This window comes from Canis lupus, chromosome 8 (assembly GCF_048164855.1).
Source record: "Canis lupus baileyi chromosome 8, mCanLup2.hap1, whole genome shotgun sequence".
In the NCBI taxonomy this organism is placed as follows: Eukaryota; Metazoa; Chordata; class Mammalia; order Carnivora; family Canidae; genus Canis; species Canis lupus.
This window is the reverse complement of record NC_132845.1, coordinates 18,237,708-18,262,300: the sequence shown is the minus strand read 5'-3', so window position 1 is coordinate 18,262,300 and position 24,593 is coordinate 18,237,708. Positions and strand designations below refer to the sequence as shown.

Sequence of the window (24,593 nt, the reverse complement as noted above, 5' to 3'; positions counted from 1 at the left end):
CCTTCCCCCACTCACATGCATTTCTCTCTCTTTCTCAAGTAAACAAATCTTTAAAAAAACGGGGCAGTCCAGGTGGCTCAGCGGTTTAGCACCGCCTTTGGCCCAGGGCCTGATCCTGGAGTCCTGGGATCGAGTCCCACGTTGGGCTCCCTGCATGGAGCCTGCTTCTCCCTCTGCCTGTGTCGCTGCCTCTGTGTGTGTGTGTGTGTGTGTGTGTGTGTGTATGTCTAATAAGTAAATAAAAACTATTAAAAAAAAAAAACTAGGACTAAAAGTCTCTTGATTCCTAGTCCATTCCATGTTCCAGTCTACTCCGAGGTAATCAGGATGCTTTTTCTAGCAGCTTCTTTCTGTTGGATTTCCCTGACAGAACACCATAGAGAAAAAAAAGGAAGATTTCTTGCTGCAGAGTGAAGATGCATCTGTCAAATATTCCCAGGCAAAGATAAGCAACTTTCAGAGTCCCTGATGAAAAGCATTTCAAGAGAAATTTTCTCTGTTCCTAGAGGGTACAGTCTCTACTTAGAAGCAAAAAACAAGGTTGAATGGGACTATAACCTAGTGCCCAGGAAAGGGGTTAAGGTGAAGAATAAAGAGAGAGTGGTAGTTGTCAGAATCCTAGAGTCAAAGGATGTTTGCTGCTTTTACTGAAAATCTAAGATCACAGCACCATTTTGAGGGAGAAAGCAGAGCATGGAGATATCTCCATGCTTTAAGTTTTTATCCACAATTAGCTATATATTGTTGAGGAGACTAGAAATGTTTCTCCCCAAGAAAGGGTGTAGAATTGGAAATTCTGATTTAAAGAGAACAATTGTTCTTTATCAAACAATGTGATCATTTTTTTTGCTGAGTATAGAGGATACAAAGAGTAAAGACACAATCTTTGTTCTCAAGATGGTGATATTATCTGAAATGAAGACAAATAATAGGCAATTGTATGGTTATCATACTTTCGTGAACAGATTGTAAAACTAATGGTGATGATTATGATGACAATAACAATAATTATAATAATGGCTGACATGTCCAGTACCTTCTTACTACACTATGCATATAGTAAGTAACCTATAGTTAGGTACTTTCATTGGATCTTCAATTTAATGCTCAGAATATTACTATAATTTAGAACTATAGTTATGCAGTCAAGAAATGTGATATACATTGTAGTAAGCAAGTTGCCCAAAGTCATACCACCAGCAAGTGAGAGAGCTAGTAAGGTAGGTTAGAGTAATTGACCATCTTCATAACTACAAAGGCAGTTTGGCAAAGCACGCTGCAAGAGGAGTAAGACATGCAAGATGAAAGTATCCATAAGTGTTATCCTAATTAAGAAAGAGTACATGAGCATCTTCCTTGCAGAAGAAAGATTGAGCAAATGTTTGAGAACACCGGAGGTTCCCATTTATACTTGCACATAAGTCTGGTCAGCTGTACCTGGGGTGAATAGTGGATGGCTTCTCTGGAGGGAAAGATGGGGTGCTACGAAGGAAGCTGAAATTGGAGGTTCAGGTCTCACAAGAGAACTCAGGATTTATATTGGAGCCATGGAAGGAAAGTTAGTGAGGGGTATCTAAGCAAATGCAAAACTTACAAGGCCACATTTGTGACTTTATAGAACAGTGATTTCCCTAAAAAGACAGGACCTTTGCTACATGACATGTCTCTGTTCCTTGTTTCTTCAGGCAAATGAAGTTCTCCAGCACTTCTTACAGAACCAGCTGGCAGTAGTGAACTCCATTCTACAGGGAGACTATGGCCTCACCTATCAGGAGGAGGCCCTATCAGGTACAGGTGTGGGGTTGAGCATATCTTTTTTTTTTTTTAATTTATTTATGATAGTCACAGACAGAGAGAGAGAGGCAGAGACATAGGCAGAGGGAGAAGCAGGCTCCATGCACCAGGAGCCCGACGTGGGATTCGATCCCAGGTCTCCAGGATCGCGCCCTGGGCCAAAGGCAGGCACCAAACCGCTGCGCCACCCAGGGATCCCTGGGGTTGAGCATATAGCAGAGTGGGTAGGCTGCTGCATTACCTTCAGACAGAGATGAGGGCCAAACCTCCCTGAAACAAAGAGCTTCTTCTCTTTCTGTGGAACAGTACTGCTAAATATAACCATCAGAGTTGTCTTTTTAAATCTGGCAGACAAGGAAGGCCATCTCAGTCACATCCAGAAATGTGCTCTTGGGGATCCACATAATTCAGAGGTTTCTCAGCTACCTTTTCAAAGTCAGTTTCATATCTGTGCTGAGGAGGCTAGAATCAAACATGAGTGTTGTTTTCTTCTTCTCTAAAACATTTGTGGAACAGCTGAGTGGGCTTTGAAGGAGGCAGCTGAGAAGCAACAGGTGCTGCTAAGACGGAAATACAAGGAGCAACAGTAAAAACTGGAGGCTGAAGAGAGAAGCTGTAGAGAAAGCGCAGCCCAGTTAACTGAGAAGTTGGAGAAGGAAATGTTGAGGCACAAGCTGAAGGTAAGCCTGCACCAGAGCCTAGGCAGTGCCTAATAGACAGTGCCCTGGTTCCTCAGAAAAAAGAGGGCCCAAACTAATAAAAATCAAGATCCCAGGGAGAATCATAAAGACATATAATTCATTGAAACCTCAAATTCATCTGGACTCTGCTGAGGCCCTTAAATACACAAAGTCCAGTGCCATATGTGGTGTGAGAATTTGCAGTGTGCAGTTAACATCTGCTGGGTGCTGGGCTGCTGTTTATGGGGATTGTTAGGGTAGTCTCATTGGACCCTGGGTAAATAGGGCCTTAGTCCACTAGTCCTTAGGATTCTTGGTTAAACCATCAAACAGACCTGAAAGAACTCCATCTTGTCTTAAAAGTATCGGATGAGATTTGAAATACAGGAATCTGAAAGCTCTAAAATTTGCTGAATTTGTTTCCAGATCTGTGTGTCATCCACCAAAGCACAGAGGAAAATTAATTCTTCAATTCAACCTGGCACTTGATAACTAGTGTTCTAGAGGGGGGCAGCAGTTCCCATTATTTGTTAGATCTGTGTGTTCATGCTGCCTCAGTAGAACTGAGATAGAATTAATCCTTCATGCCTCTGAAGGACATCCTCAGTGCTGGAATTCATCTGGTGAGGATAGTTCTCAGGTCTGACCTAGACTGACCCCACTCGTGGTGAGATGGTACTAAGGGAATTGTGGGAAGGTGTAAACCATGCATAATCCCACTTTACAGGACAGACTCATCAAAGAGCACTCTTGGATGATAGAGCAGTGGACAGTGCTTCAATGCTGAAACTGTTAAACTCAAAACCCTTCCTCTCGATAATAGAAGATTTTCTAAAGTGGACTCCTTCTTTTTTATAGATCCAAGAACTTCTTAATGAAGGGTGTCAAAAGAAATCTGACAAGTTGCATACAGAGATACAGCTACTAAAAAAAAGAGATTGCAGCAAATAAAGAAGAAAAGTGTTCATTGGGTCCATGGATCTTTGATGTGATCAATGGAGTGTTAGGTGAAGAAACGCCAGATCCTATTGAGTTACCTGGTGTGGGGATGAAAATTTAGGGCTCATAATGACATAGGTTCAGAATTCCTTTTAGGGATTAATAAAATGAGTTTTGTGATGCTGTGACATCCTTTGAAAGCATGAGTCATATTAGTTTCTTCTAACAAAAGTTGAAAGATAACTGTGCTTACTAATGATTACTTTTATTTATTAAAAGATAAATGTAAGAAAAGGCCAAATTTGCAGTTGCAACAAGACAAAATATCACAAAATAAAATCATCAGACCTGAGTGTTGTTTTCTTCTCTCTCTAAAACATTTGAAGGAGGCAGCTGAGAAGGAACAGGCAATGCTAAGACAGAAATACAGGAGCAACAGCAAAAACTGGAGGCGGAAGAGAGAAGCTTCAAAGAAAACATAGCCCAGCTGAGAGAGAAGTTGGAGAGGGAAAGAGAAAACCTTTGTAGGAAACAGGAAAAAATGTTGAAGTGCAAGTTGAAGGTAAGCCTGCACAGAGCCTGGACAGTGTCAATGGACAGTGCCCTGGTTCTTCAGGAAGAGAAGGGCCAAACCTAATAAAAATGATGATCCTTGGGAGAATCCATATGATTCACTTAATGCCTCAGATCCATCTGGATTCTGCTAAGGTCCTTAAATCCACAAGACTCTAGCACTTTCTGTAGTGTTAGTCTTTGAAGTGAACACATGGCATCCCCAGGTTGCTAGGCTGCTGTTTATAGTGACTATAGTATGTTTTCGAACTGTCTGAAGTGAGTAAAATGTTAGTCCTATAGTCCTTAGGATATCTGTACATCCATCAGTTATATCTAAAATAGATCCACTGTATCCTGAAAGTATCAAATTATGCTTGATATGAAATACAGCATTCTGAAAGCCCTATAACTTGCTGCATCTGTTTCCAGATCTGTAGGAGTTACTCTATAAAGTATGAGAATGGTCTTCTTTATTCCAACATGCAGCTCGATTACCTGTTTTCTACACATTGCTAGCAATTTACTTTTTTTTTTTTTTTTTTTTTGTAGTTGGGTGTGGACATGCTACCTCAAGTAGAACTGAGAATTCATTAGAATCAAACCTACATTCTTTCCCAAAGGGCATCATTAGAACTGGAACACATTTCTGTGATAGTTCTCAGTCTTGACTTAGCCCCAACAGTTCCCCACCCTCAGCAAGATGATCCTGAGCAAATCTTGGGAAATTATAAGTCATAGATAGTCTTCTCATCCAGATCAAACACATAGAAATATTGAAAAACCCCATCAAAGAATACTACAAAGTTAGAAAAGTAGATGGATATGCTTAGCTTAGCTGCTAGTATTAACTATGAAACCCAACTTGATAACAGAATTTTCAAAAGTGAAAATTTTATAAATCCAAGAAAAATTGCTTGTTGAAAGATTTAAAATTCTGAGATCACAAATGAAATAGGCTCAGAATTCCCATTGAGGAAATTATAAAATGAAGCTTGTTTTGTTATGCTGTGACTCACTTTTAAGTGAGATGTATCATCTTAATTTCATTTAATATAAGTTTAAAACTAAAGTGACTATCTAAATATATGAAGGCCTTACCCAGAAAATACAAACTTATTATTGATTAAATTAACTTGAAGAAATGAGAAACAGGTTAAAAGACAGAGTGGAATAAAAGACCAAACTTACAGTACCATCAAAACCAATATGATACTGCAGAATAAAATTATCATGAAGTATGTAAAATTTATATGAAGAAATTTTTAAGTGCTATATGTAAGAAACAAAAATTGACAGAAATTAAAATGTCAGTATTATTTAAACTAGTTAGGTACATTTAATTTGATCCAAAAAATACGTCAAACATAATTTTTCAGAGAGTGGTTTCCACTTTAATTCTAAAGTTTTTATGGAAAAGCCCCAAGCAAAAATACCCAGTGCAATCCTGCAAAAGAGACAAATGAGAGGGAACTAGCTTTAACCACATGTTAAAACATCCCAACAATTAGCATTGTGGTACTAACATCTGAATATTGAAACAGTCACAAAACAGACACAGAAAATTGGTGAAAGTGATGCAGAAATTCAGCAGATGATAATTTGGGCATATTCTCTTGTGAAGGAATATGGAGTATTCAGCAAATGGTGTTTGAACTATAGGTAGCCATCTGAAAAAGAAAAGTTGAGGTCTCCTTTACATGTTATACCAAGTAAATTTCAGATGCTTCAAAGATATAAACATGAAAAATTATACCATAAAATTAAATAATAGGGGATGGAGTTAAAAAACAATATTGGAATAGATAGGTAAAGGTATTTCATACCTTTCTAAGTATGAAATAATGAAAATAGATAAAAGAAAATATATTTTAAATGTTTTTATTTGAATGTAGTTGACATGCAATGTTACATTAGTTTCAGGTGTACAATGTAGTGATTTCTCAAGTTTATACATTGCTCTATGCTCACCACAAACGTAGCCAGCCTCTGTTACCATACATTGCTATTACAATATCATTGGCTGTATTCCCTATGTTGCCTTTTATTCCCCTGACTTATTCATTACATAACTGGAAGCTTGTATGTCCCACTCCCTTCACCCATTCTGTCCATCTTCACACCTTCCTCCCTTCTGGTGTACTATCAGTTTGTTTTCTGTATTTTACAGGTCTGGTTCAGTTTGTTTGTTTGTTTGTTTGTTTGTTTGGTCATCTGTGTTTTTTTAAGGTTCAATTTGGAATGAAATCAAATCAAAACCACAGTGAAATGTCACCTTACACCTGTCAAAATGGCTAAAATAAAAAATACAAGAAATAACAAGTGTTGGCAAAGATGTGGAAAAAAGGAACCCTCACACACTGTTGGTGGGAATGTAAAGTGGTACAACCACTTTGGAAACAATTTGGAGGCTCCTCAAAAATTAAGAATAGAAACACCATATGATTCAATAATTCCACTTCAGAGTATTTACCTAAAGAAAACAAAAACACTAATTCAAAAAGATACATGTCCCCCTATGGTCTTTGCAGTATTAACAATAGCTAAGATATGGAAGCAATCTAAGTGTCCATTAATAGATGAATGGATAAGGAAGATGTGGTATACATATACAATGGAATATTACATAGCCATGAAAAAGGATGAGATTGTGCCATTAGAGACAACCTGGATGGATCTAGAGGGTATTATACTAAGTAAAATAAGTTAGATGGATAAAAGAAAATACTGATAAACTGAACTATCAACTATCTAAGAAAAAAATGATCTTCATAGAAAAACATAAGCAAAGTAAAAATAGAAATGGGGCAAAATGAGGAATGCATTTTAATATATATCAGGAAAAAATGATATGATTTCTTTAAGCCAGTTTCTTTCTCTCACTGGGCAAATATATTAGAAGAAATGAAATATATTCAACTTTACTAATAAGAGATATGCAAAATAAAGTTATGAGGATCCTGTTTCATCTCTAAGATTGGCACAGAAAAACACATTTGATGGGATACTAGGTTGCCAAGGATTTGGAGAAATAGAAAATCTCCCATATTTTCTAGTAATTGGAAATTGGAACAATTATATATCAAGGAAGTAAATGCACATACCTTTGATCCAGCAAGGTCAAATTTAGGAATTTATCTTATAGATTTCATTGTCCATGTGCCAGATGTCATACATACTAGGGTATATGTTATAGCACTTGTGTATGGCAAAAAACAAAAAAACAAAAAACAAAAAACCTGTCTCTCTGTCGGGTACTGATAATAGAAATCATGGGGCATTTATATAAAAGAATATTCCATTGTCACCACAATGAAAGGGAAAATTCTGTTTGTACTAATACGGGAAAATCTCCAGATTTAGCATAAAGTGAAAAAACAAAGATGCAGAGAGTAAACATAGTTGCTACTAGTAAATTTAAATATAATGAATAAATGGGGCACCTGGGTGGCTGTCTGTTAAGCATCTACCTTCAGCTCAGGTCATGATCCCAGGGTCCTGGGATTCAGCCAAGTCAGGCTTTCTGTTTAGCAGGGAGTCTGCTTCTCCTCCTTCCTCTGTGCTAATGTTCTCTCTCTTTCTGTCTCTCAAATAAATAAATAATCTTTTATAAAAAATATAATGAATATATATGTATATTTTATCTGTCTCAGGAAAAATACAGAATAAACTAGTAGTATGGTCACAACTGAGGATGGACCTGGGTAGTTGACATGAGACTTGAGAGTATGGCTAACTTTAAATCATATTGTTGTGCCCAAGATTGTGAATCCGAGAAACCACCAAGGAGCCAACACTGATGCAAGTACACGAGAGTTTACAAGCTCGAGCTTGGGTCCAAGTATACTCCATACAGCAGAGCAGGGGCTTGGACCCCGAAGTGGGTTACAGCTGGTTTTTTATGGGCTCGTCTTGGGGATTTTCAGAAGGGGTGGAGAAAAAAAAAGTTTTTTCTTTCCAATATAGGGAAAGGGTGGGGGAGTTTCTTAAGATCTGATATGGGATTCTCTGCCGAGGTCATTCTGAGCTATATTGTCTTTCCGATATGGGATTAGATATGGGATTCTCTGACGAGGGCATTCTGAGTTTTGTTGTCTTTCTGATATGGGATTCCCTGCCTAGGATATTCTGCAGTTTTTCCTGTAAAGTTCAGCTCTTATTCCCAGGGGCCTAAGATGGCTGTACTTGTGCTAATGCTAAACCTGAGGTGGAATGGCCTTAATTTTTCTCGGCCTCCACACATATATCATCTTCCATGCCTCTTACAATTTGCATGGCATATATCTTTACATATTTAGAAATGAAGACATAAAATTACTAAAATTAAAACTAAAATAATAGTACATGGAAAGAGAACATTTAATGACAGGATGGGAGTGTTTGTGCTTCTTGAAGCAGTATACCTGAATGCAATAGGAAGAATCTGCTGATTACAACAGGGAGCTGGAAATCATAAGATATACATCCTAGGGATGCCTGGGTGGCTCAGCGGTTGAACATCTGCCTTTGGCTCAGGACATGATCCCAGGATGTGATCCCGGAGTTTCAGGATCGAGTCCCACATTGGGCTCCTTGCATGGAGCCTGCTTCTCTTCCCTCTGCCTATGTCTCTGCCTCTCTCGGTCTCTCTCATGAGTAAATAAATAAAATTTTTATTAAAAAAAAAAAGATATACATTCTAATCTTGTTTTAATTATGGCCTTTCAGTATTCTAGTTCTTTTCTTGTTTACTTAGGTGTAATTGACATATGATAGTATATTAGTATCGGGTATACAACATAATGACTCAACATTTGTATATACCAGGAAGTGATCACCACAAGTCTAGTTATCATCCATCACTACACAAATTTATAATTCGTTTTCTTGTGATGAGAACTATTAAGATTTACCCTCTTGGCAACTTCCTTTTTTTTATTATTTTTTTTTACTTCCTTTTTTAAAAGATATTTATTTATGAGAGAAAGAACACAAGTAGAGGGAGGGGCAGAGGGAGAAGCAGACTCCCCGCTGAGCAGGGAGATGAGGGACTTGATCCCCAGACCCTGGGATCATGACCTGAGCCAGACGAAGGCAGATGTTTAATTGACTGAGCTACCCAGGTGCCCTCTCTCGGCAACTCCCAAATACATACTACACTATCATTGATGATAGTCACCATAGTATACATCACTCTAATTTTTTTTTTTTTTTTTTTGATATATGGTCACCTGGGAAGTTTGCCGGAATGCCCCTAAGTTCCGGTCCCATGCTTATAAAAGGGGTGAATTAGAAGAAAATGGTTCTTCAGAATCAACTAGATTTTCCTGGAATTCCTTTCTAGCTGCCTCATGCTTTAAAATGTGATGTAGCTAGAATAAACTACTTGTGATTCTCCAAGGTGCACATGTTATCTTTGGACTTTGGGCCTTTGTAGATAGTATGCAGACTTCTTAAAACAGCTCTGCTCCTGGGGCAGCCCCGATGGCTCAGCGGTTTGGCGCCACCTTCAGCCCAGGGCATGATCTTGGAGACACAGGATCAAGTCCCACATCAGGCTACCTGCGTGGAACCTGCTTCTCCCTCTGCCTGTGTCTCTAGCTCGCTCTCTCTCTCTCTCTGTCTCTCATGAATAAATAAATAAAATATTTTAAAGCAAAACAAAACAAAACAAAAAAACAGCTCTGCTTAACCACATTCTCCTTATATGCTAGCTTCTATCCCTTCTCAAGTCCTGACTGCCCAAGGCTAGATGATATATTCCTCCTCTGTATTCCTTATTGTCACCCCTATCAGAACACTCTTTATCTAATTGTGAAATTGAAATGACCTATTTACAGCTGTATCCCCTCCTCTGTCTCTTTCTCTCGGGTACTTGGTCTTCTTTATCATCTTATCTTTAGCTCCCAGCAATAGCCCACCACATAAACACCAGTTTTCAAAAAAACATTAGAATAAATATGAGAGCTTCCATCCTTATGGGCCTCAGTTTACCATGTTTTCACCATATTAATGTCTGTCTAGAGTTCTCAAAAGGAAGGATACGGTTTTAGGAACTGGTACAGACAGGTCTCCTTGAGGCAGAAAGGACATGCATGCTCATCTGAACCTGCCACCCTGTTCTCTCTAAGGGAGTGGACCATCTATATGCCCTGTATTCCTCAAACTTCTTCCTGTGGCAGTTACCCAGGAACGCAGTCACTACATTTGGCTCAGAGGCCAATTATGACATTTAAATAGTTTTTTTAAATGCCATAATACCGCACACCTCTCATTCTACTATAGTTTTTTTCAATAAGTTCAGGCTACCTCTGCTGAAATAAAATGATACTATTTATTTGTTTCCACTGCATTTATTACTAATATAAAAAATGTTAAAATGAAAAAAATATTCATATTCAGTTCTCTAACAGCTCTCATCTTCCCTCTTGCCCACATAACTCCTGATCCATTTCCTTAGGGCCAGTTCAAAACCAAACCTGTCCACTGCCCTTTTCACAGAAAAGCAGTGCGAGGGATGTAGGGAAGGTTGGATGAGGGCAACAGTACCATCCAGCCAGGTTCCACCCAAAGGTAGGCCGGGTGGAGATTCACAGAATTCTGATCAAAGGGCTGGTGGCCTCACAATGATGTACTCTAACTGAAGTGGGCCGGAGAGGAGATATGGTAGCCCGTGAGAGACGTTAGAAGACATCTCATGGGCTTGTGCCAAACCCAGAGAACTCAACACCAAGAGAATGGGGAGAGGAGACCAGGGAAGCAGTCTTGTAGAAAGTTTCACAGTTCTCCCATATTGCGAGATGCAGAAAAGCGGGCACCAAGAGCCTCATTCATTTTTGCAGAAAAGCTTACTCTAGTGTTGGGAAGTCACAAAGATGCTGTGGACACTGAGAAAGGCTACCTAGGAGGGGATGCACAGTTTCACAAAGCACAGTGATCCCAGACCAGAGCAGTGGGGATCATGCCACCAATACAGAAACTACAAAGTCCAAAAACAAGGGGAGTGGCCTTTCAGGGAGTAACTCTGCACCAGTCATCTATACTTGACCCAAGGTCAACTTGGTGAGTTTCACAGAACACCTAGTAACTTTGGGAGTAGGGGCTATCACATAAACAGGACTTTAAATAAGCAGCTAGAAGAAGGGAATGATAGGAAACTGCTCCAGGGCTCTCAGGAATGGAGAGCAGTACTGGGGGCTGGGTGGACAGATGCACAAGAAACAGCATTAAAGAGGTTTCTTATCCAGAAGTCAGTTGGCGAGGGGGAAGAGGATTCAGGAGGCAGTTGAAGGGGGCAAAGATGGGGTCCTGAAGGTGAGTCTCTGGAGGCTGGATCAAAAGAAAGACCATACACTGGCTACCAATGATGAAATGCAACTCTGGACCCCAAATGGGGGAGGTGGCAGATATAGGTGGGTGTCAGTGACTGCGGGTGGTAAGGTGATGATCTCAGGGTTGTGAAATCATGGAACAGCCTCACAGTAGCCATCACAGGGCCACAGGGAAATACATGGCTAGGTCACAAAGGGCTCCTTCCATCCTGGATGTGAAGACACAGTCTCACTGAGAAGGCCCTGGACTCCTGGGTGGTAGAAAGCACAGAGATCCTCATACTACCAGTGGCCCTTTTTGGCAATATGTCAGTAGACAGGGCTGTTGGATTTGTCTTCCATAACTTGGGGGCAATCCTTGGGCTGGCAGGTATTTTTGATAAGAGACTAACATTTGAGTGAGGATTTCTCTGCTCTTTGTAAAAGCTTCCTCTGGAAGGACCCTCATGGCCTGGTCCAGGAAAACGAGGTTCAGTATTGTCCTCCTGCCACCAACCACAACCATTTCTTTACTATTGAGTTGTATGAGGTTATTGTTGTTGTTGTTGTTTAAGATTTTATTCATTTATTTGAGAGAGGGAGAGAGAGAGAGGGAGAGCACAAGCACGGGGGTTTGGGCGCAGGCAGAGGGAGAAGACTCCCCACTGAGCAGGGAGCCTGATGCAGAGCTTGACCCCAGGACCCTGGGATCATGGCCTGAGCTGAAGGCAGATGGTTATCTGACTGAGCCACTCAGGTGTCCCATGAATTTCTTTTATATTGGGATATTAGCCTTTTACCAAATAGATGATTTACAAGTATTTTCTCAAATTCCATATATTGTCTTTCTATTTTGCTGATTGTTTTGCTCTGCAGAGGCTTTCTAGTTTGATGTAGTCTCACTTATTTTTACTTTTGTTTCTGGAGCTTTTGGTGTTATCTGACAAAATCTTTACCAAGACTATTGCCAAGGAGCTTTGGACCTATGGTTCCTTCTAGTAGTTTTATAGTTTTCAGTTTTGCATGTGATGATTCTCTAATCTATTTTGAGTGGGGTTTTGTGAGTGAAATAGAGGTTCAATTTCATTCCTCTGCATGTGGTTATATCTTTTGCCAACACCATTTAGTGAGTTCACCATGCAATCCTTTTTCCCCACTGAAACTTCTTGGTTTCCATATCAAATATTAGTTGACTGTGCATGCATGGGTTTATGTCTGGGCTCTCAATTCTATTCCATTAGACTATATGTGTATTTTTATCCTAGTCTCACACTGTTTTGATTGCTATAGTTTGGTACTAAAGTTTGAAATCAGGAAATGTGATGCTGCTAGCTTTGTTTTGCTTTCTAGGATTGCTTTGGCCATTTGGGATCTTCTGTGGTTCCATATAAATTTTAGGATTACGTTTTCTATTTCTGTCATTGGAATTTCTGTAATTTGGAAAAATGGCATTACAATTTTGATAGGGATTGCATTGTTTGCTAATAACTGATTTAGAATTTTTGCCTCCGTATTTACAATTGACATAAACTTTTTTTTATACAACTATGGTCGTCGTTGGTATTAAGTATTTTCTCAAATAATGAATTGGATAACATGCCTCATTTTTGATGCCCAACAAAAATTTATGTAAAGACTATTATTACATGTTTGTTTGTAGTAATCAGAGTTAAATTATCTAAGCCTAGAGGTTTTATTTAAAAAAAAAATTTCACTGATTCAATTTATTTAATAGTTATTAGAAGTTTCCAGTTTCCAGGGACAGGAAGCATAAATTCCCTCAGGATATCATTGTGCATGATGGTGAGTCCACTCATTATTCTAGCTCTTGTTCCTAAAACTTATGTATTAATCTTTGGGGGACACAACACTATATAAAGTTTATAGATGTAAAGTGTATACTGACCAATGCACACTTAGAAATTCAGATATTGTTAGATCCTGCTTTCTTCTCTAGGGTAGCTTGTATGGATAATTAATGCACCCAAATAACGAAGTCTAACCTCTTTAATTGTGTGAACTTTCTGATGCCCCAAAATGACAAAAAAGGAAATCTTAAGCCAGAGGAGTAATGATTTCCCTTTATAAATTGGACTTGAAGAGGCTTTGGATGTGTACTATTTAATAATGAGACCTCACATTTAAGTTAGAAATTTAACAATTCCTCCACTTAAGATGGATCATTCCTGACACGTGTTGGAAATGTGTAAAAGGACTGCACTTGAGGTAGGGTGCACTTATATATGCCTTCAATACACCAAACCATAGGCTACAGAGAGGTCACACCGGCTGACTTGTTCAGATGTTCTCCAGATTGGGTTTCTGGAAGAAGGGTGAGGTGTTTTTCACATTAGTACATTAGTACATTTACTTTAACCTATTATAGGGGAATCAGAACAATCTGAATCTTTGAAGGGTCCCCCTGAAAAAAGAATCGGAAAGGCCTAGGACTCCACCTGTGGTCACTATCAGAAATGTGACACAAAGCTATCTTACCCCATGTAACATATACTTAATTTTTTTTTCTTTTAGAGAAGGAGGGTAGGGAGAGGAAGAATCTTTTTTTAAAAAAATACTTTATTTATTCATGAGAGACACACAGAGAGAGAGAGGCAGAGACACAGGCAGATGGAGAAGCAGGCTCCTCGCAAGGAGACTGATGTGGGACTCGATCCCAGATCTCGGGATCATGACCTGAGCCAAAGACAGATGCACAATCACTGAGCTACCCAGGTTCCCTGAGAGGAAGAATTTTAAGCAGGCTCCATACCTAGTGCGGATCATAACACAGGGAAGGCTCCATCTCACAACCCTGAGATTATGGCCTGAGCTGAAATCAAGAGTCAGACCCTTAACCAACTGAGCCACACAAATGCCCCTGTCTTACTGCATGTGAGGGTGGATGAAAGGAGAGAGGCACATGGCCTGAACCTCTTTGGAGAATGAGCACAAAGGTTCACTGAGAGAATAGCTTAAAAGACGCTTTTGTCAACTCATAAATATCTTATACTGGCACTTTACTATTCAAGTCTTATTGGAGACTCTCCTAAATATCCATCCTGCAAATTAAAATCCTCTATAATTTCACTTTTCTCTTTAAGACTTATGTTTTCAGAGCAATAAGATTGAATTTAAGGTATACTTTCTCTCTATTGATACAATTTTCAAACCAGCTTGCAGGCAAGGTACCATATTTATCACAGCCAAACCACTAAGCAAGTTCCATCATCTTACATTTTATGTAGATCTGAATTTCTCTTCTCTTATTCTGTATTTTTCAAAGCCCAGCAAATGCAAGGTGATTTGGGTTTTAGATTGTTTCTACTCTTATGTCACAGTGGCTAAACTCTCCAGTTCTAGAATTCCCGAAACCTGTGAATTATGTCCCTACAAGGCTATTACTTTGCAAAACATGCAGTTTTTAACTGAACAGTTGCATTCACAATGTTTCTGAACCAAATTTGTTTTATGTTTGTGCTTTTCTGGAAGGGCTGATACATATGCTGTTTTGCGGTTTTTCACTAAACTTTGTACAGCAGGATGTTAAATGAGACTCTTCCTGACTGAGAACTTCTGCTGTGCTTTAAACAAGAGTGCACTAGGTGCCAAAAACTACAATTTCTAAAACAATATGCCACCCCCATTTTTGGAGTTAAATTAACAAAATATGAAAAAAGTCATCTCTATTAGATTAAGACTCATTAGCTTAAGTTTGAGTTTTAGAAATTTAAACAAGTTTAAGAAACTATTTTAATAATTGTTCTTTTACTAGTAGTATACTCTTGTTTAGAGTTATAAAATATAAAAAGCTATTTTTCATTGCAGCATTTACAATAATGGAACCTGGAAGAAAGTCTCTAAATTTTGTTTTCATTGCTAAGTAATAAAAACATCTTGCTAGACATCCAAAATAATTAGCGAGCCTTAGACCTATCATCTCTAGATTTATATCTTTATAGCTTCATAAACAAAATTAAAAATAACAACAAAAAAATAAGAGAGAAAGAGGAAGATTCTTTGATCCAGTTGGTGATGAAGGACTCTTTTTATGTGGGCTATAGTCATGTGTCCACCCTTCTCCTATATCAGTGTCTATGTTTCAGAAAGTAGAGGGCCTCTATACTTAGCCCAGCTTGGGTTCAACCCTTAAAAGGACACGTTTAATTTCAGGACTCATAAAAATATCTGTCTCAGGGGCACCTGGGTGGCTCAGTCAGTTGAATGTCTGACTCTTAATTTGAGCTCAGGGCATAGTCTCAGGGTTGTGAGATTGAGCCCCATGTAGGGCTCCATGCTCAGTGGGGAGTCTGCTTCTTTCCCTCTGTCCCTCCTTCCCACATACACACTCTCTCTCTCTCTCTCTCTAAAATAAATAAACAAATCTTTAATAAAATATCTGTTTCAGATATTGTTGCATGTATTTTTACAGTAATAATAGAAATGTCAGCTCTATGAACTATAAGGTTCTATTATCAAAATGAGCTCATGACAGCCTTGCTAGACCTTAGATTTTTCTAGCTGCTCCTAGAGCTAGCAATGGTCATGTGATTTTGTTTGCATATGAATACAAGCAGAAGTGCACGTAAGTCACTTGAGATTCTGGGCCATAAAATTTTGCTCATGTGCTCCACCAGTTCTTTTCCCTCCTATTAGATAAGATTTGGCAGCAGCTGAGGTTTGACCTTGCAGATAAATAAGCTTTCTTAGTGGGTCAGAACAGCAAGATGGAATGAACCTGAACCCCTGAACCACCCTGCAGAGCAATGCTTCCACATATCCCTGGAGTGGTAGAACAGTAATATGTCTTCTAAGCTGTGGGAGCAATCTCTGAAGTGACCTCTGTCTCCAGTGTCCTCACTTTACTCTTTCTCCTCCTGCCGTCAGCATGTGAAACTTAGTACTGTTCTGAGCACAGCTAATAACCTTCAAAGCCTCTATATTCTATATGCCTTGGAAATAAATTCCATAACTCAGGTCCCAACTCATCTATCAGCCTCATCCTTAATGAACCTATGGCTATAGTGAACTCCAGCTAATTCCTAGCATTTGCTCACTACCATTGTATATTTGTTCAGTCCCTTCCTTTGGTCTAGAATACATTTCCTCCAATTTCTCTTTGCTGCGATCTGAGCCCTCTTTCAAGATCTAGCAGTAATGGCACCTCCTCTGTGAAGCCATCTAAAATCCTTCTGGATATAATTGTTGCTTTTGCATCCAACTAAGCATTTTTTGAAGATTTTATTTATTTATTTATTTATTTATTTATTTATTTATTTATTTATTTATTTTTATTTATTTATTTATTTGAGAGAGAGGGAGAAAGAGAGCACAAGCAGGGGAGCAGAGGGAGAGGGAGAAGCAGACTCCCTGCTGAGCAGGGAGCCCAACACAGGGCTCTAACCCAGGACTCTGGGATCATGACCTGAGCTCAAGGCAGACACTTAACCAACTGAGCCACCCAGGTGCCCCCTATGTACTTAATTTTTAACATTATTTTAGTAGTTATCACATCTTATATAATAGTAAAATATTTGTCCTTTTCAAGATGCAGATTAGCCAAGAATGAGAGCTTTTCTCTGTTTTTCAATATATAGAAGCAATGGAAATGCTAGTTTTGAAGGACTGGACAGTATATAATAAAAACAAATGGGCAAAATGTAAAGTAATAGCTTTTGTCTGCAGACTTTGGTTGGGCTAATGACAAAATCTCAAATTTGAAAATTCCTTAACTTTAAATGAAATATCCTCAAAAGGTTTGATGATATATATAAAATATACTTACAAAAGTAGAGATTGACAAAAATTTACTCGTTTAGATATTTGCTATCTTGAACCAGATATCATAGACAATGAAGGGTGACCAAACTAGCTAACTATTATTTTAATTTCACAGATTAGATCTTTGGGTCAAGGGCAAACATGCTCTTTCTAGTTAGCCTCACTGCCAGGCATTGAATCTGTTCCTGGAATGATAGGGTCAGGGCAGCACACATGGGTGGCTCAGTGGTTGAGTGTCTGCCTTTGGCTCAGGTTGGGATCCAGGGACCCTGGGATTGAGTCCTACACCAGGCTCACCACAGGGAGTCTGCTTCTCCCTCTGCCTGTGTCTCTACCTCTCTCTGTGTGTCTCTCATCAATCAATAAATAAAAACTTTTTTAAAAAGGGGGTGGGGGTTCAGGGCAAGCTGAGGAATGGCCAAAAACTAGGATGGTACATACTGGAAGTGGCTGTAGTCACCATCAAAGATGTATCGTGAGACAAACCATACTCAATTCTGGGTGGAATGGAGGAAAAGTCACAGTCAGCTGAACCTGTGCTAAGGGAAATTAACAGAGGGACATCAGGACCTCTTAAGAGAATGGCATTAGTAATCCTTTTGTCTTTTTCACATTCACAAATATTTAATGCTAGCATCCAGAACCCAGGTCATAGAGGAAAGCTTCTATCCTTTTGATATAAATCATACAAATATAAAAATCTCCATATTTTAATTTCTGTCCTTCTCTCCAGGCTCAAAAATACTAACTGCTGAACAAAGGGCAGCTATTCTCTCAACTGGCTCAGCCTACTCTGATTATAGACAAGATGACATATTTATTACAGCTATCTCACCAAGCTGATTCATTGGCTCAAATTTGTACTGTAAAAGTTTCTTCTTTCTTCTTTTTTAAAATAAATTTTCCTAATCCAAACAATATCAGAGTATTTGTTTTGTTGTGTTTAGCTTTCACAGTAGCTAGTACCTCTTTCTTTTGTTCAAAAATATTATAAGGCTATAAATTTTGACTCTAAAATTATTTATTCCTTTATCCCCAGATTTTTATCAGCTGAAGAATTGCATTAAATAGATTGATGACCTGAAACTCTTTAAAGCCTGCATTTTCTGGAACCCCATGCAGATCAGGATATCATTGATTTGGAGCTCCTTCTTCATATGTTTCAGGATGCTAAATGGGGCTCTTCCTATGGGAGGTCCACTAAAAGTCCCAGACTGAGAACACTAGGTACTAAATAACAACTAATTCCAAAGCAAGGTGCCATACCAGCTTTTAGAGAGTTAGGTTATACTCAAGTCATTAAACTAAAGAGAAAATCATCAATTATATCAATTAATGAAAAAGAAAAGCATTTGACAAAATCCAACACTTACTCATGATGAAGCTTCTCACAAATGAGGAATAATGGGTATTGCCTCAACTTAAAGAATAGCTGCAGAAAACCTACAGCTAACATCATCCTTAATGGTAAAAAACTAGATGCTTTCCCACTAAGATTAGGAATAAGGCAATGATATCTGCTCTCACCACTTCTATAAAACATCATACTAGAAGTCCTAATGAAGTAAGACAAGAAAAAGAAATTAAAGACATATAGATTGGGAAGGAAGAAATAAAATTATCTTTCTTTGCAGATGGCATGATTATCTACATAGAAAATCTCAAAAAATCAACAAAAACAAAACTCCTGGCACTAATAAGTGATTGTAGCAAGGTTGCAGGATACAAAGCTTACCAAAAAAATCAATTTTTTGCTTATTATCAACAGTGAACACTTGGAATTTAAAATTAATAACACAATACCATTTATATTAGCACCTCTGAAAATACTTAGGTTATAAATCTGAAAAAAAAAGTACAAGATCTATATGAAGAAAATAACTCTGATGAAAGAAAACAAAGAAAATCTAAATAAACAGGGAGATAGTCCATGTGATGAATGGGAACACTCAATATTGTCAAGATGTCAGTTCTAGAGGTTAGTATAATCCCAGTAAAAATTCCAGCAAGTTATTTTGTGGATATTGAAAAATTGATTCTAAAGTTCATACAGAGAGGCAAAAGACCCAGACCAAACAGCAAATATTGAGGGAGAAGAAAGTCAGAAACTAAAACTACCCAACTTTAAGACCTGCTATAAAGTTACAGTAATCTAGAATGGGGTGTTTTGACAAAGGAGCAAAAGCAGTTCAATGGGTAAAGAATAATCCTTGCAATAAATACTACTGGAACAACTGGACATCCATATACCAAAAAGAAAGAGAATCTAGACTCATCTGATAATTTTCATGAAAAATGAACTCAAAATGGATCATAGATATGTTCACATAAATGTAAAACATTAAACTATAAAATTCCTAAAAGATAACATAGAGGAAAACCTAGGTGACCTTAGGTTTGGTGATGACTTTTTAGATAAACAACCACAAATCACAAGCCATGATAAAAAAAAAAAAATTGATACTTTACAATTTAAAACTTCTGATCTTCAAAAGACACTATTCAGAGAATGAAATGACAAGCCACATTAGAAGAAAATATTTGCAGAATATATATCTCATAAAGAACTGGTAACCAAAATATACAAACAACTCTTAAAACTCAAGAATAAGAAAACAACCCAATTTGAAAATGGGCAAAAAGCTCTTTCCCTGCGACCACCAAGTTGCGTGGAAGCAGAGACTCAGGTGCGGTCAAGATTTGGCTACACTCTTAATCGACAGCCATGGCCTAGGAAGGCATTGCTGCTGGGGTGTAATGGACGTTAATACTGCTTTACAAGAGGTGCTGAAGACTGGCCTCATCCATGAAGCCCTAACACATGGAATTCATGAAGCTGCCAAAGCCTTAGACAAGTGCCAAGCTCATCTTTGTGTGCTTGCATCCTACTGTGATGAGCCTATGTATGTAAAGTTGGTGGAGGCCCTTTGTGCTGAACACCAAATCAGTCTAATCAAGATTGATGACAACACGAAACTAAGGGAATGGGTAGGCCTCTATAAAACTGACAGAGGGAAAAATCCCATAAAGTTGTTGGTTGCAGTTGTGTGGTGGTTAAGAACTATGGCAGAGTCTCAGGTGAAGAATGCTATTGAGAAATACTTCAAATGCAGGATATGAACAAATAAAAAACTTTGTTTTTGTTCCTCAAAAAAATAAAAAATAATAAAATAAATAAAAATGAGCAAAAGATCTGAGCAGACACCTCACCAAAGATTCACAGATGCCAAACAAGCATATGAGAAGATGCTCCTCATCATATGTCATTAGAGAACTGCACCTTAAAACTACAGTAAGATGCCACTAAATACCCACTAAAACAGCTAAAATCCAAATACTGACAAAGATGTGAAGTGGTAATAACTTCCATTCATTGCCGTGAGAATGCAAAATGCCATTTTGGACAACATTTTTGTAGTTTCTCTCCAAGCTTACCATTATTACCATCCAATCCAGGGATCATGCTTATAGTTATTTACCAAAATGAGTTGAAAACTTAGATTTACACAAAAACCTACACATATATTGAAAGTAGCTTTATGAATAATTACCAAAAGTTACAAGCAACCAACATATGCTTCAGCAGGTGAATAGATAAACAAATTGTGATATATCCAGTCGATGGAATGATATTCAGTGCTAAAAAGAGGTGAGCTATCAGGACACGAAAACACATGAATGGGGCTGAGTACATACTGCTAAATGAAAAGAAGCCTGTTTGAAAGGCTTTTTTTTTTTTTTTTAAATAAAATTTATTGTCTTCTTCTGCAGTAAGAGGCCCTGCTGGGCCCTCGGACGCCCTCTCCCACCCTGTGACTACTTGTACGCGTTGGCCTTGTGCTTTGGCAGAAAGACGAAGTTGGGTGGCACAGGTCCCAGCAGCATCTCACTGATCTGGATCCAGTCGGCTGCCTTCTGGCTGGCCATGAGCGTCTCCAGGTAGTCTCGGCCCAGGTAGTAGGGCGACCGCTCGTTGATCCTCTGCGGGAGCCTCTCCAGGAGGCCCACTGTCATCTATCTATAAGATATTCTGAAAAGGCAAAACAATGAAAATACCAGTGGTTCTTAGGGGCTCAGAGAGAGAGAGAAAGAGAGAGAGAGATGAATAGGTGGAATACAGAGAGATAAAACTATTCTGTATGATACTATAATGGTCATTATATATTGGTCAAAACCTATAGAATGTACAATGCAAAGAGTGAACTCTAATAGGAATTTAGCTAATCTATAAACCAGTGACTCATGATTTATTTTTTTAAAGATTTATTTATTTATTTACAATAGACAGAGAGAGAGAGAGAGAGAGGCAGAGACACAGGAGGAGGGAGAAGCAGGCTCCATGCCGGGAGCCCGACGCTGGACTCGATCCCGGGACTGCAGGACCGCACCCTGAGCCAAAGGCAGGCGCTAAGCCGCTGAGCCACCCAGGGATCCCCCGACTCATGATTTATAACAAATGTACATGCCAATGTAAGATGTAAATAATTGGGGAAATTTGGGAGGTGAAGAGGGTTTAAGGGATATATGGAAACTTTACTTTCTGCTTATTTTTCTGTAAACCTAAAACTTAAAAAAAAAAGGTAGACTTTACTATTAATTTAAAAAATGTGTAGGGCATCAAATAATGTAATTTCAGTTCCATCAAACTGACATTTATTACATTCTGTTACTTTAGGAAGGCATTTTTAAAGTTTTATTTTAATTCCAGTTAGTTAACAGATGGTGTTATATTAGTTTCAGGTGTACAATAGAGTGATTTGTCACTTCCATACTTCACCCAGTGCTCATCACAACAAGTGCACTCCTCAATCCCCATAACCTATTTAACCCATCCCAATAAGTCTTATTACAGAAGAGTATGGTGGTAAGAGAAGAAAAACCCTAAAGACCACAAAAAAACTGCTAAAACTAACACATGAATTCAATAAGTCACAGGACATAAAATCAACATATAGAAATCTCTTGCATTTCTGTACACCAATAATGAAGCAGCAGAAAGAGAAATTAAGAAATTGATCCCATTTACAATTGCACCAAAAACAGTAAGATATCTAGGAATAAACCTAATCAAGGAGTTGATAGATCTGTACTCTGAAAACTATAAACATTGATGAAAGAAATTAAAGATACCACAATGAAATGGAAAGACATTCCATGTTTATAGATTAGAAGAACAGATACTGTTAAAATGTCCATACTACCCTAAGCAATCTACACATTTAATGCAATCTCCATCAAAATAACAACAGCATTTCTCACAGAACTAGAACAAACAATCCTAATTTGTATGAGACTACAGAAGACCCCAAATAGCCAAAACAATCTTGAAAGAAAAAAAGAAAAAGCTGGAAACCTCATAACTCCAGATTTCAGGTTATTTTACAAAGCTATAGTAATCAAAACAATATGGTACTGGCACCAAAATAGACGCACAGATCAGTGGGACAGAGTAGAGTCCAGAAATAAACCCACTACTATATGGTCAATTAATCTTTGACAAAGGAGGCAAGAATATGAATGGGAAAAAGATAGTCTTTTTCAACAAATGGTGTTGGAAAATTGGACAACTACATGCAAAAGAATGAAACTGTATTGCTTTCTTATGCCATACACAAAAATAAACTCAAAATGTGTTAAAGGCCTAAATGTGAGACGCAAAACCATAAAAATCCTAGAAGAGAGCACAGGCAGTAATTTCTCAGACATTGACTATAACAACATTTTTTTAGATGTGTCTCTTGAGGCAAGGGAAACAAGCACAAAAATAAACTATTGGGACTTATCAAAATAAGAAGCCTCTGCACAGCAAAGGAAACAACCAAAAAAAGAGACAACCTATTGAATGCGAGAAGATATTTGCAAATGACATATCTGATAAAGGGTTAGTATCCAAAATACATAAAGAGATATAACTCAACACAGCCAAAGAATAAATAATCCAATTTAAAAATGGGCAGAAGCCATGAACAGATATTTCTCAAAAAAAAAAAAAAATACAGATGACCAACAGACAATGAAAAGATGCTCAACATCACTTATCATCAGAAAAAATGCAAATCTAAACCACAAAGAAATATCACTTCACAGCTTTCAAAATGGCTAAAATACAAAACTCAAGAAACAAGTGTTTGTAAGGAGGTGGGGAAAGAGGAACCCTCTTTCACTGTTTGTTGGTGAGAACACAAACTGGTGCAGCCACTGTGGGAGATAGTATAGGTTCCTCAAAAAATTAAAAATAGAACTGTTCTAAGATCCAGTAATTTTACTACAGGCCATTTGTCCAAAGAATACGAAAACACTAACTCAAAAGGACATATGCACCCCTATGTTTGCTGCAGCATTATTTGCAATAGCCAAACTATGTAAGTATCCACCAATAGATGAATGGATAAAGAAGTGGTATATACATAGAATGGAATATTATTCAGCCATAAAAAGAATAAAATCCTGCCATTTGCAACAATGTGGATGGAGCTAGAGAGTATAATGCTAAGGAAAATAGCCAGTCAAAGCAAGACAAATACCATATAAATTGGAGAACTGAATTCCTCATTTAAAAGATTATTCAACTCATGATTGGAAAATGTTTGCAGAGACTAGCTTTGGTGCTTTGCACTACAAACTGTGTTTTATATCCACTATAAACATATACTGGTGCTGAAGACCTTAAGATGTGATCCCATATGTGGCCTCTATCCCTACACCATTACATCATGATTCATGATCAGCAGTAGGAAAACTCCCAACAAGCCATTATTACTGCACCATGACAGGTAGCTATTTATGAAAGTAATTGCAAGCCAAAATACATACATATCCCGCTAGACCCAAATTAAATGTATCTTAACCTCAGCCGTTCTTAGCAAATACCCAAAAATTCCATAGCAAATTTCACGTCATGTGACACAAGGAAAAATGGAACTAAGAGGAGCTGACGTGGAAAGAGGTGGCACTATACATGATTGCAGGTCACATAACATTTTTAAACAGATAATTAACAGCTTTATTGGAATATAAATCACATACATACAATTCACAAATTCAAAAGGTACAACCCAATGGTTTTTAATATATGCACAGAGTTGTTGCAACCATCGCTACAATCAATTATGGAAATTTCCATCACTCCTAAAAGATACCCAGTATCCATTAACAGTATTTCTGCTCAATAACCTAAGTAACCAACTAACTTTTTAGTCTCTATGGATTTGCCTGCTGAGGATATTTCATATTAATAGAATTTAATGGGTCTTTTGTGACTGGCTTCATTTTGTCAAGAGTATATACTTAGAAGCAGAATTGAGAAACTGTGAAACTGTTTTCCAAATTGGCTGTACCATTTTACATCTCGACCAGCGGTGTAGGAGGGTTCTGATTTCTCCAGAGGCTTGCCAACACTTTTTGTTACCTGTCATCTTGTTTACCCACCTTTGTGGGTATGAAATGGTACCCTATTGCGATTTTGATTTACATTTCCCTCTTAAGTAATGATTTTGAGCATATTTTCATGTGTACTAGCATTTATATATCTTCTTTAGAAAAATGTCTATTCTTTATATAT

At 38.0% G+C, this 24,593-nt stretch overlaps 3 long non-coding RNA genes and 1 pseudogene across 4 annotated transcripts in view; 2 read left to right on the top strand and 2 right to left on the bottom strand.

Moving 5' to 3' along the window:
• Positions 1-17,942, top strand: part of LOC140637914 (uncharacterized) — a 29,108-nt gene extending 11,166 nt beyond the window's left edge. Inside the window, exons 4-9 of one of the 2 annotated variants that reach the window (XR_012035008.1) lie at positions 1,686-1,788; positions 2,311-2,474; positions 3,333-3,481; positions 3,800-3,975; positions 12,990-13,057; positions 17,766-17,942. This is a non-coding gene — a long non-coding RNA (uncharacterized lncRNA). The remainder of the gene's footprint in view (positions 1-1,685; positions 1,789-2,310; positions 2,475-3,332; positions 3,482-3,799; positions 3,976-12,989; positions 13,058-17,765) is intronic. The other variant, XR_012035009.1, reaches the window with a different exon arrangement.
• On the bottom strand, positions 5,334-14,579 carry LOC140637912 (uncharacterized). The gene is made up of 2 exons (XR_012035003.1): positions 14,489-14,579; positions 5,334-5,635 (listed from the first exon to the last, which is right to left on the bottom strand). It is a non-coding gene; the product is annotated as an uncharacterized lncRNA (long non-coding RNA).
• Positions 17,943-19,757: 1,815 nt separating the features above from the next.
• On the top strand, positions 19,758-20,152 carry LOC140637741 (small ribosomal subunit protein eS12-like; annotated as a pseudogene).
• A 460-nt stretch (positions 20,153-20,612) lies between these two features.
• The window catches only part of LOC140637915 (uncharacterized), a 28,978-nt gene continuing 24,997 nt past the window's right edge, over positions 20,613-24,593 (bottom strand). The window contains exon 3 of the long non-coding RNA XR_012035010.1: positions 20,613-21,062. This is a non-coding gene — a long non-coding RNA (uncharacterized lncRNA). The remainder of the gene's footprint in view (positions 21,063-24,593) is intronic.